The sequence below is a fragment of the Bidens hawaiensis genome, unplaced genomic scaffold (genome assembly GCF_021521415.1).
Source record: "Bidens hawaiensis isolate Kalapana, Puna unplaced genomic scaffold, B.hawaiensis_p1.1 tig00022183_1, whole genome shotgun sequence".
Classification (NCBI taxonomy): domain Eukaryota; kingdom Viridiplantae; phylum Streptophyta; class Magnoliopsida; order Asterales; family Asteraceae; genus Bidens; species Bidens hawaiensis.
In genome coordinates, this window is record NW_027493445.1 from 63,895 (window position 1) to 73,142 (window position 9,248).

Consider the following 9,248-nt stretch of genomic DNA (forward strand, 5'->3'; position numbering starts at 1 on the left):
GGGTAGAAGAGGAGAAGTAACAATACCAACACTTCTGGGAGAAGAGGGCGCGCAGACATTTTTTAATGAAACGTCTTCAAAAAAAGAAACACATTGCAGAGCCTAAGGTCTGCGCGCCCTCTTCTCAGTGCAGACAAAAGAGGTGGAGAAGTGCTTTTGAGGAAAAACAAACAGCACCTAAGCATCCATAAGGCTTACTATAAGATGGAAATGTTTACCGAGAATAATTATTCATAATAGCAATTAATGATTTAAATATGAGGTTGATTTGAAATTACGGAATTATTTAATTACGAAAATTTTATATTTTAATTAAAGGTGGTATATCATTTGATTAAGCATCCTTAATGTTTACTATAAATACCAATTTTGACCCAATAAATGATTCTAAATTCAACAAATATTGATTTAAATATATGGTGTTGATTTTACTTTTAAATATTCTAATTGATAATTACTGTTCAATTCTATTTAAATTTTGTTAATGTTAATTAATAAAAACCAAATTAATAACTTATTTGTCCACACATTATATTAGGTACTTAATTACGAAAATGCTGATTACAGTTATATTATTTAAAGTAATTTTCTAACTTTCAATCATATGATTGAGTATATAAATATATCATACTTTATTAAATTTTATAATTTAGATATACCATATTATATTTGATGATTAATTATATTATTATAAATACATAAAATAGTAATTTATATTTCTACACTATTAGTTTAATCCGTATTTAAATATAGTGTAGATTTAATTTATATGAATATCATTATTTATACTTATAATCTAATTTAGGAACATTACATTTTAGTAATTCAAATTTTGAAAAATAATTAATACTAATTCCCTACTTTTCATCCTTAATTTAACTTGATTGAGATTCCCTAATTTTTGGTTTCTAATTAACTCACTATACACATTCCTTCTATAATCCACTCTCCCAAAATTCAATCTCTATAAATACTTAACATTCATACGGTAATTCTTACACTATCAAACCTTCTTTAACAAAAACGATTATCTTTGTTTGTAAGGTTTTTAATTTTTGTTGTGTTTATATACTCCCATTTTGTTATGTATTTTTTGACTTAAAAGTCTTATTGTTGGAATTATTTAATATCGGAATTTGTATATTTTAATTAAAGATGTGTTTCACAGCCCAAACTCATATCTCAAATTCCTACAAATTTGAAGGTCACTTGTATGGACTCAAATTTGTTAGTTTTGATGAGATGTAGAATATGGATGAGCAAAATCGGTCCCGGTACGTACTGTAACACTCCTGGCAAACACAACATCGTCCCACTCTTAGGTTATCCCACATCGGCCGTAGACAAGAGAGATAACTGGTTCATAAGTAATGTCTTGCCTCTTCAATCACCAACGCGTTTTGGGCAACCAAAAACAAATCCGTGAGCTCTTCGTGGGCAGAGCGGACAATATTGGTGGTGCGAGTGGCCGGGATGTTACAGATTGATATCAGAGCCACTCTTGTGTCGTTCGGGATGTTGGGACACGCCTCATCGATGACGATGAGTCCAAAGGGGGGTTGTCTATAACACCCCTGGCAAACACAACATCGTCCCACTCTTAGGCTATCCCACATTGGCCGTGGACAAGAGATCACTGGTTCATAAGTAATGTCCTGCCTCTTCAATCACCAACGCATTTTGGGCAACCAAAAACAAATCCGTGAGCTCTTCGTGGGCAGAGCGGACAATATTGGTGGTGCGAGGGGCCGGGATGTTACACGTACCGGTACCAATTGGTACCGGTACCGATCCCGAAATCGGTACCGATTTGGTACCGTCGGTACCGAATCGGTACCATGGCTTTAAGTTTCGGGATCGGTACGGTACGGTACCGGTATTTCCCGATTATTTACCCTTGGTACCGGGATAGTACCGGTACCGAACCGAATATTTCGGTACCGGTACCAAGAATTTCCAATTTTCGGTATCGGGAAAATCGGGATCGATACCGGTACCGTCCCATGCTCATCCCTAATGTAGAATCCTCTGTTTGCAAGACGAAATGGTATTCTTAAACATTCATTATTTTTCTATATCATTCATACAATTTTTTACTAATGTTAATATTAATGTTTCAGGGTAATAGAATTCAAACATATATACGGATGCCTTGCATTTCCAAGCTTGATGTTTTATATCAATTACATATTTTTGTTTTATGTTTTTGTTTGTATTTATATTAATAATTATATGATTTTTTCTTATAATCTCTTTAGGTTATATATCAAAATCGTAAATTCAATGGAGAGCTTCACTATTTCGTTTTTCCGGTAACGCGATTCAAATTTTCCGGTTGAAAATTTAACATCAATTTTACATTTTTTATTCACATGATTCAAATCTTCCATAATTTGTAATTTATTAATTATGTGATATTAATATTTAATTTTATCATTTCAAGTTATTGTCCCCAACTTGATATAATTAATTTCATGGATTGAAGATTGTTTGATAAGATGACTTTTATTTTTTTTAATATTAATATATATTTTTGTTAGTTTTCATGTATTTATTTATTTTTCAAAATTTATGTAATTCAATTGATTATTATATAATCCGGAAATGAAATTTAGTTGATTATTCTATAAGACATTAAATTATCTATAGTAAGATAATGAATTAAATTGTTGTTGGTTAAAGTCCAATTAATTTACCTATGTCAACGCAATTTAAAACGTTATTATACTTTCCAATATTATCAGACGTTACATTTTTAGATTTATACACATTTAGTATGACATTTTAGAAACCGATTTTCCCCATTCAAATGTCATATATATATATATCAAAATTCAATTCACATCATTTATATGAAATTTACAAAAATATGTTATAGAGTTTGAATTTCACCATTTGCTAAAAAATATCTTTGTCAAATCCAATTTAATATATTTTCATGATTTTCATTATTGGTCAAATTTTATTTAATATATTTTCATGATTTTAATCACATAAATACAATAATAAAGTTTCCATGATTTTCATTTATTTTCACATTTCCATGATTTTTATTATTGTTCAAATACTACTTAAAATTATATATTATCTACATATTATTTCTTATTAATATTAAATGTAATTTATTAATATAACCGTCTATTAAAAATAACAAATTTATACCATATTAAATACGTAATTTGAAAATTTTGAAAGATGTTTATAGTTTACAATCTTATCAAACTTTACCTTTACCTTTTATTTATTTTAACTATATATTATTTAGTTAGTCAGCTTCAAAAAAAATGGAAAGTTTTTTTGATTTTTGAATTCTAACAAAATATTTAATACAGTTGATTATGAAAATTAATTCAGATTCCTTAATAAGTTACAAAATTTGATCATCAATTTAGTCTTAAGTATAACAAATTTAGATCCTATTAAATACGGAAATTGACAAATTTAAAATATTTTTTCTAGTTTCTAATCCCAACTATCAGTATTAATCTCTTCAATCTCAACAAATAATTAATCTTATATATTTGACAAATTGTTAATTAGACATAAATGTCAAAATTAATGTGTAAAATTGAAAATATATATATATATAATGAAATTGATTGTTAAAGAAGGTACTAATCATCATTATTTATTTTTAATATAAGCAAACATTATTTCACCAATCTCAACGAAATTTAAAAGATTTTTATACTCTATAAATCAGTTGTTGTCATTTTCCATATTATTTGTTTGATATATTTTCAAAAACCGTTTATTATTAACACAATTAACATTATATTATGATCATATTACCAAAAATCAAATTATTTAAATATTAATGATTTCCAAAATAGTTATAAATCTAATGGTTTTGACTATTAACGCTTTCCAAAACATCCAGGTAATTATGAAAGTCAAATTAAATCATTTAAACTCTAATTTATTTTCATTCACACTAATAATATTGTTACAAAGATTTTTGTATTTTAAGAATGATTTCAAATATTATAATAACTAAATACCATTGACCAAAATGATATAATCATATAATCATGATTAATGATACCATATTTTGCCAACTTCAAAACCATTTAATTTTCTATATATGTAAATCGTTTGATTTTAAGCTTTTACAATATATGTTGACCACTAACTAAGTTATTAGTTATGAGTTATGCCGTCTCTTTAAAATCAATTTTGGAGGGCATTTATGACACAATTAGACGTTTTACTTTTTTAATAATTCTTAAAACAGACTTTTTTTTTCCAGATTTTTCAAACTTTTACGTACCACATACAATAATTTTTAACTTTTATTATATTTTTTTATCATTCGTAAAGAAAGTTTATGTATCAAATTCTTATGGCTCCGCTGTCAGTCGTGTGTTTATCTATAATATTTGTTTGAAATTGAAGATTACAAAAAACTGGTATCATAAAAAACTATGATACTCATTAATTATACACACACACACATATTGTTTATATTTGTTGTCAAATTAGTTATGCAAAATGAGTATAAGACAATACATTTTTATGTTAATTTCATTAGAGTATTATGTTTTAATTAACATGTGTTATTTGTACTCATAGTATAATTTATAAACATGTTTTGAATTTTCATTCATCTCTGATTGTCTTTGTATGTTTTTGTATTTGAATTAAAATAACAATGTCATGTCTTGTAATTAATGTAAAATGATGTTTTTTTTAATTTGACATCTACATTTCTTTAAAATTATAATATATACGTATATATGATTTCGAAAGAGATGGATGAAATCCCATGTATCCATGAAGGTTGAAGGAATATGTGAGAACAAAATTGTTATTCTTTAAAATTTCTTTTTGCCCTTATCATCTTAAATCTACAAATATTGTTCATTGAATTTTACAACATTCATCTCCTACACTTAAAAGTGTATATAAATTGATTTAATAAAAAAGGAAGATACGATTTCATTAAATATATAAATATTTTGATTATATAAGCATAAATACCCGCATATTTTTTAACCATAAAATTTAGGCATTTAGTTATTTAATTGAAGGATGAATTGATATGTTTTGATTACAATGAATAAAAACGTTTTCATTAAAAATAGGAAATAGTTTGAGCGGGATTAGGCTAGAAATAAATTTCCAAGTGACATGTGTCCCAATTATTTTTTTATTAGAATAAGTATGCGTGTGTGTGTGTGTATATACACTATATAATAAATACAAGTTTTCTCATATCACATGTCAATCTCTTATGTATTATGATTCTTTCTTCCCGCCCCTATCTCCTATTAATTATACATACTTTTTAAAGTTCTTTTTATATATTTTTTGTTTAACGATTTCTCTGATTGTTTTTACAAAATGTAATTTATATTTAAAATACGTTAGGTTTATTTATAAAACATTTTTATAAACTGAACATTTTCATTATTCAACGGGTTCAATGTTAAAAACACGTGGATCTTTAATTGAACCTGACCCACTTTCTTTTCACATGTAACCGTAATATCTTTCTTTCTATCCATATTTTGTTGATCAAAACCTTATTGATTATCCTTTATTGTACATTCTTTAACTAATCGAACGTTTTCTTCTATTGGTGGTTGGTTCATATTGTTTCGATTGTACCATTTATGTTCTCATAATGCTATTTTACTTTAGTTGCTCTCATATTTTTAGTGTATTATCTATTGTTGTATCGAACGAAGTATTGGAGATTTATGATTTATTTTTAAGTTTGTGAATAATAGTTATAATTTAACTTCATACTTACTTAATCATGTATTACCCAACTTTATTTATCAAAAGTTATCACTTACAAAATTTAAGTTGTCCAATCTGTATAACACACGGGTACATAACCTAGTTAATATATATAGTAATTATTGATGAGTTTCTATTATAAGGAGGAGGCCGAAATTTAATCTCGCACGAGGCCTAACTTGTTTTTTATCATTCTCGGGGACGGGCCTGTATGCAGTCATGTTATATTACATGTATGTAGCAGTGTTATATTACATATTTACATGCATGCCATACAACAATATTGTTATATTATCTGATTAGTATAATTGAGAAGTTTGGTGCCGTAAAGAAATTTCCTAGAATTTTGTATATGAGATATATTTTTTGAACAAACTCATGATCTATTCTTTGTGTGGAGTGCTATAAGTTATTTAGTTGTTACCTTGGCTACCATGAATCGAATCTAGCATCTGGCTTTATACAACTATGGATGTTTTTTTTTGGTTTTGCATCATACGACACTAATAATTGTATTCAAAACAAATTATTGCATATATGAAATACAACACTAATGCACATATGCACTATATCGATTTTTTTTTAGTTTTTGTATATAATATAACACTATTGCAAATATACAATACAAACAACTATATATATGTTATTCAACAATATTTCAAATATCAAAATGCACACTATTGCACATATGCATTATAAAAAAAGTCGATGTATTGCATATATGCATTACAACGTTATTTTTTTTATTTTTTTTGTGGTGAAGAATAACAACATATAATAAGGATGAAAGAAAAAAAATTAAAAATATTTTTTTAATTAAATTAAAAATACTTCATTATTAGTTATCTAGTTCTCTCCATAAAATGGAGTTCTCTCATGATCCTCTCCCTATATATATATATAGAGAGAGAAAAGGGTTCAAATAAGAATAAGGAGTTTCCTAGGAATGGTAAGAACCAATAAATTTTTAACATTTGGCATTATAAATTATGGTGAAAGAACAGATCTAGGAAACTATGACGGTTATAATGATTAAAGAGTAATTTTAGGAAACTATGTCGGTTATTGGTAAATTTAAATCTCAACCATTGATTAACATGATCCAATGGCTATGATTTATTCCTAGTCTTCTTAGGAAACTACTTATTTTTAGGATAACCCTCCCCTGTATATACATATATATATATAGGGGTGGGATATAGAGATAATTCTTCTAAATGAGAGAACTAGAGAACTCTATTATTTCCATTAATTTCACCTAATCAAAATTGAAAAAAAAAAGAATCTGATAACAAGACCCGTGTTTATTAGGAAAGGGGCAATTAAGGAATTACCAAAGTAACAAAAACCCGCCCAAAACCATCACTTTCTATCTCTCCCCTCTCTCTCCAGATCTCACACACATCAATCGATCATCCCAAAACCTAGGGTTTCTTCAAACTAGACGAACACAATTAAATCCAGCCGATTAAACGCGAAGAACACACAATCGAAGCCGAATAACACTACCAGGTAATCATTCAATAGCCGATTCTCTGTTTTTTCATGATTTATATCTCAAAATCGGGTAACAATATGTGGTTAACAGCTCGTACACGTGTAATTGCACATATGTATTACATGATTCATTAGTAGATTACACATAATCGAAGCAAACATATGATATTACTGTGCGTTTTGGTTGTGAGTCAAACATTATTTTGTGTATACCACTATACATACGCATTATACTCTGTTTTTCATGATTTATATCTCAAAATCGGGTAACAATATGTGGTTAACAGCTCGTATACGTGTAATTGCACATATGTATTACATGATTCATTAGTATATTACACGTAATCGAAGCAAACGTATGATATTACTGTGCGTTTTTGTTGTGAATCAAACATTATTTTGTGTATACCACTGCACATACGCATTATACTTTGTTTTTCGTGATTTATATCTCAAAATCGGGTAACAATATGTTGTTAATAGCTCGTATACGTGTGATTGCGCATATGTATTACATGATTCATTAGTATATTACACGTAATCGAAGCAAACGTATGATTTTACTGTGCGTTTTTTGTTGTGAATCAAACATTATTTTGTGTACACCACTACACATACGCATTATACTCTGTTTTTCGTGATTTATATCTCAAAATCGGGTAACAATATGTTGTTAATAGCTCGTATACGTGTGATTGCACATATGTATTACATGAGTCATTAGTATATTACACATAATCGAAACAAACATATGATATTTTTGGTTGTTACATGAGTCATTAGTAGATCGAACATTATTTTGCATATACCGTTTCACATACGCATTGTACTATGTTATATATGTATATATTTTTTTTAACCAAGCAATAAAACGTTGATGAAAATTTACTATTTTTTTCGATTGCATATATGCAACACATAATTACCTTGACTGGTTGAGCGTTTTATAGATAAGTTCGTAAATATACTTTAATGTTGTCTTACATGGTCATAAAATGTATATAAATGCATAGGTGTGTTACATTATAACATGAATAGAGAAAGGAATTGTATGGTGTTTGTTTAGGTATATGTACATGCAAATATATGAAACTTTTATCACGTTTACTAACACGTGGACATAATTTATACAGGTATTAACAAAAAAAAAGATGACAATTTAAAACTTACAAAGAAAGGCAAACGGAACGAAACAGTCGCTGAAACCGGAAGGCCAATACAAGTACCTATAGTGGATAATGACGAGCAGACAGATCATGTGGTAAAAAGGATAAGAGTCGTATATAGCAAAAGAAAAAAGTAAAACACAGCCGGCTGCAGTTACAAAAACAGGTAAGTTATAACGTTTATTTATTTTTTTTCGTTATTTTTAAAAGCATGAAATGGTCAAGTGTATATTTTTTTTTATTTTTTTTATTTTATACGTTCATTTATTTCTTTTACACCTATAGAAAAATCAAAGAAGTCACGATCATAGGGCATAAAAGGAGCAGGACATCGAATCAAGGAATATCGTCCGACGTTGAGGATGCAAGTCCAGGTAAAAAACTCTCAAACGCACACATACTTGTTAACATGTATTATATACATATGATATTTCATACATTTTACAGCAAAAGTTGTATCGAGATCATCAAAACGTGCATGCGTTTTGAGACGTGGAACACTGGATGTTGACGTATCCAAAAGCAATGAAGGTGAGTACATGAGCATTATATGTTGTATTACACCTATGCACTACCAATTTATGTAGATACAGTACTAAATTCGTCTTATACGTTTCCGCATATAGCACATACGCGTTACCGATGAGTCGAACGTTTACGCGGATATGGTGTATTAAACATTAATGCGGACTCCATGTAGTGCGCATATGCATTGCTTTATTTGTATCGTTAGTGTAATATGTATATGCATTACTTATATTCACATATTGAATAAATCTTATTGTTGTTTTAGTTGTACAATCAGTTATTGGTACCTGAATCATAAACCAATATAATGTT

At 28.1% G+C, this 9,248-nt stretch overlaps 1 long non-coding RNA gene across 1 annotated transcript; it reads left to right on the forward strand.

Moving 5' to 3' along the window:
• The first annotated feature begins 6,929 nt into the window (after positions 1–6,929).
• Positions 6,930–8,546, forward strand: LOC143564952 (uncharacterized). The gene is made up of 2 exons (XR_013140971.1): positions 6,930–7,257; positions 8,376–8,546. It is a non-coding gene; the product is annotated as an uncharacterized LOC143564952 (long non-coding RNA).
• The last annotated feature ends 702 nt before the right edge of the window (positions 8,547–9,248 follow it).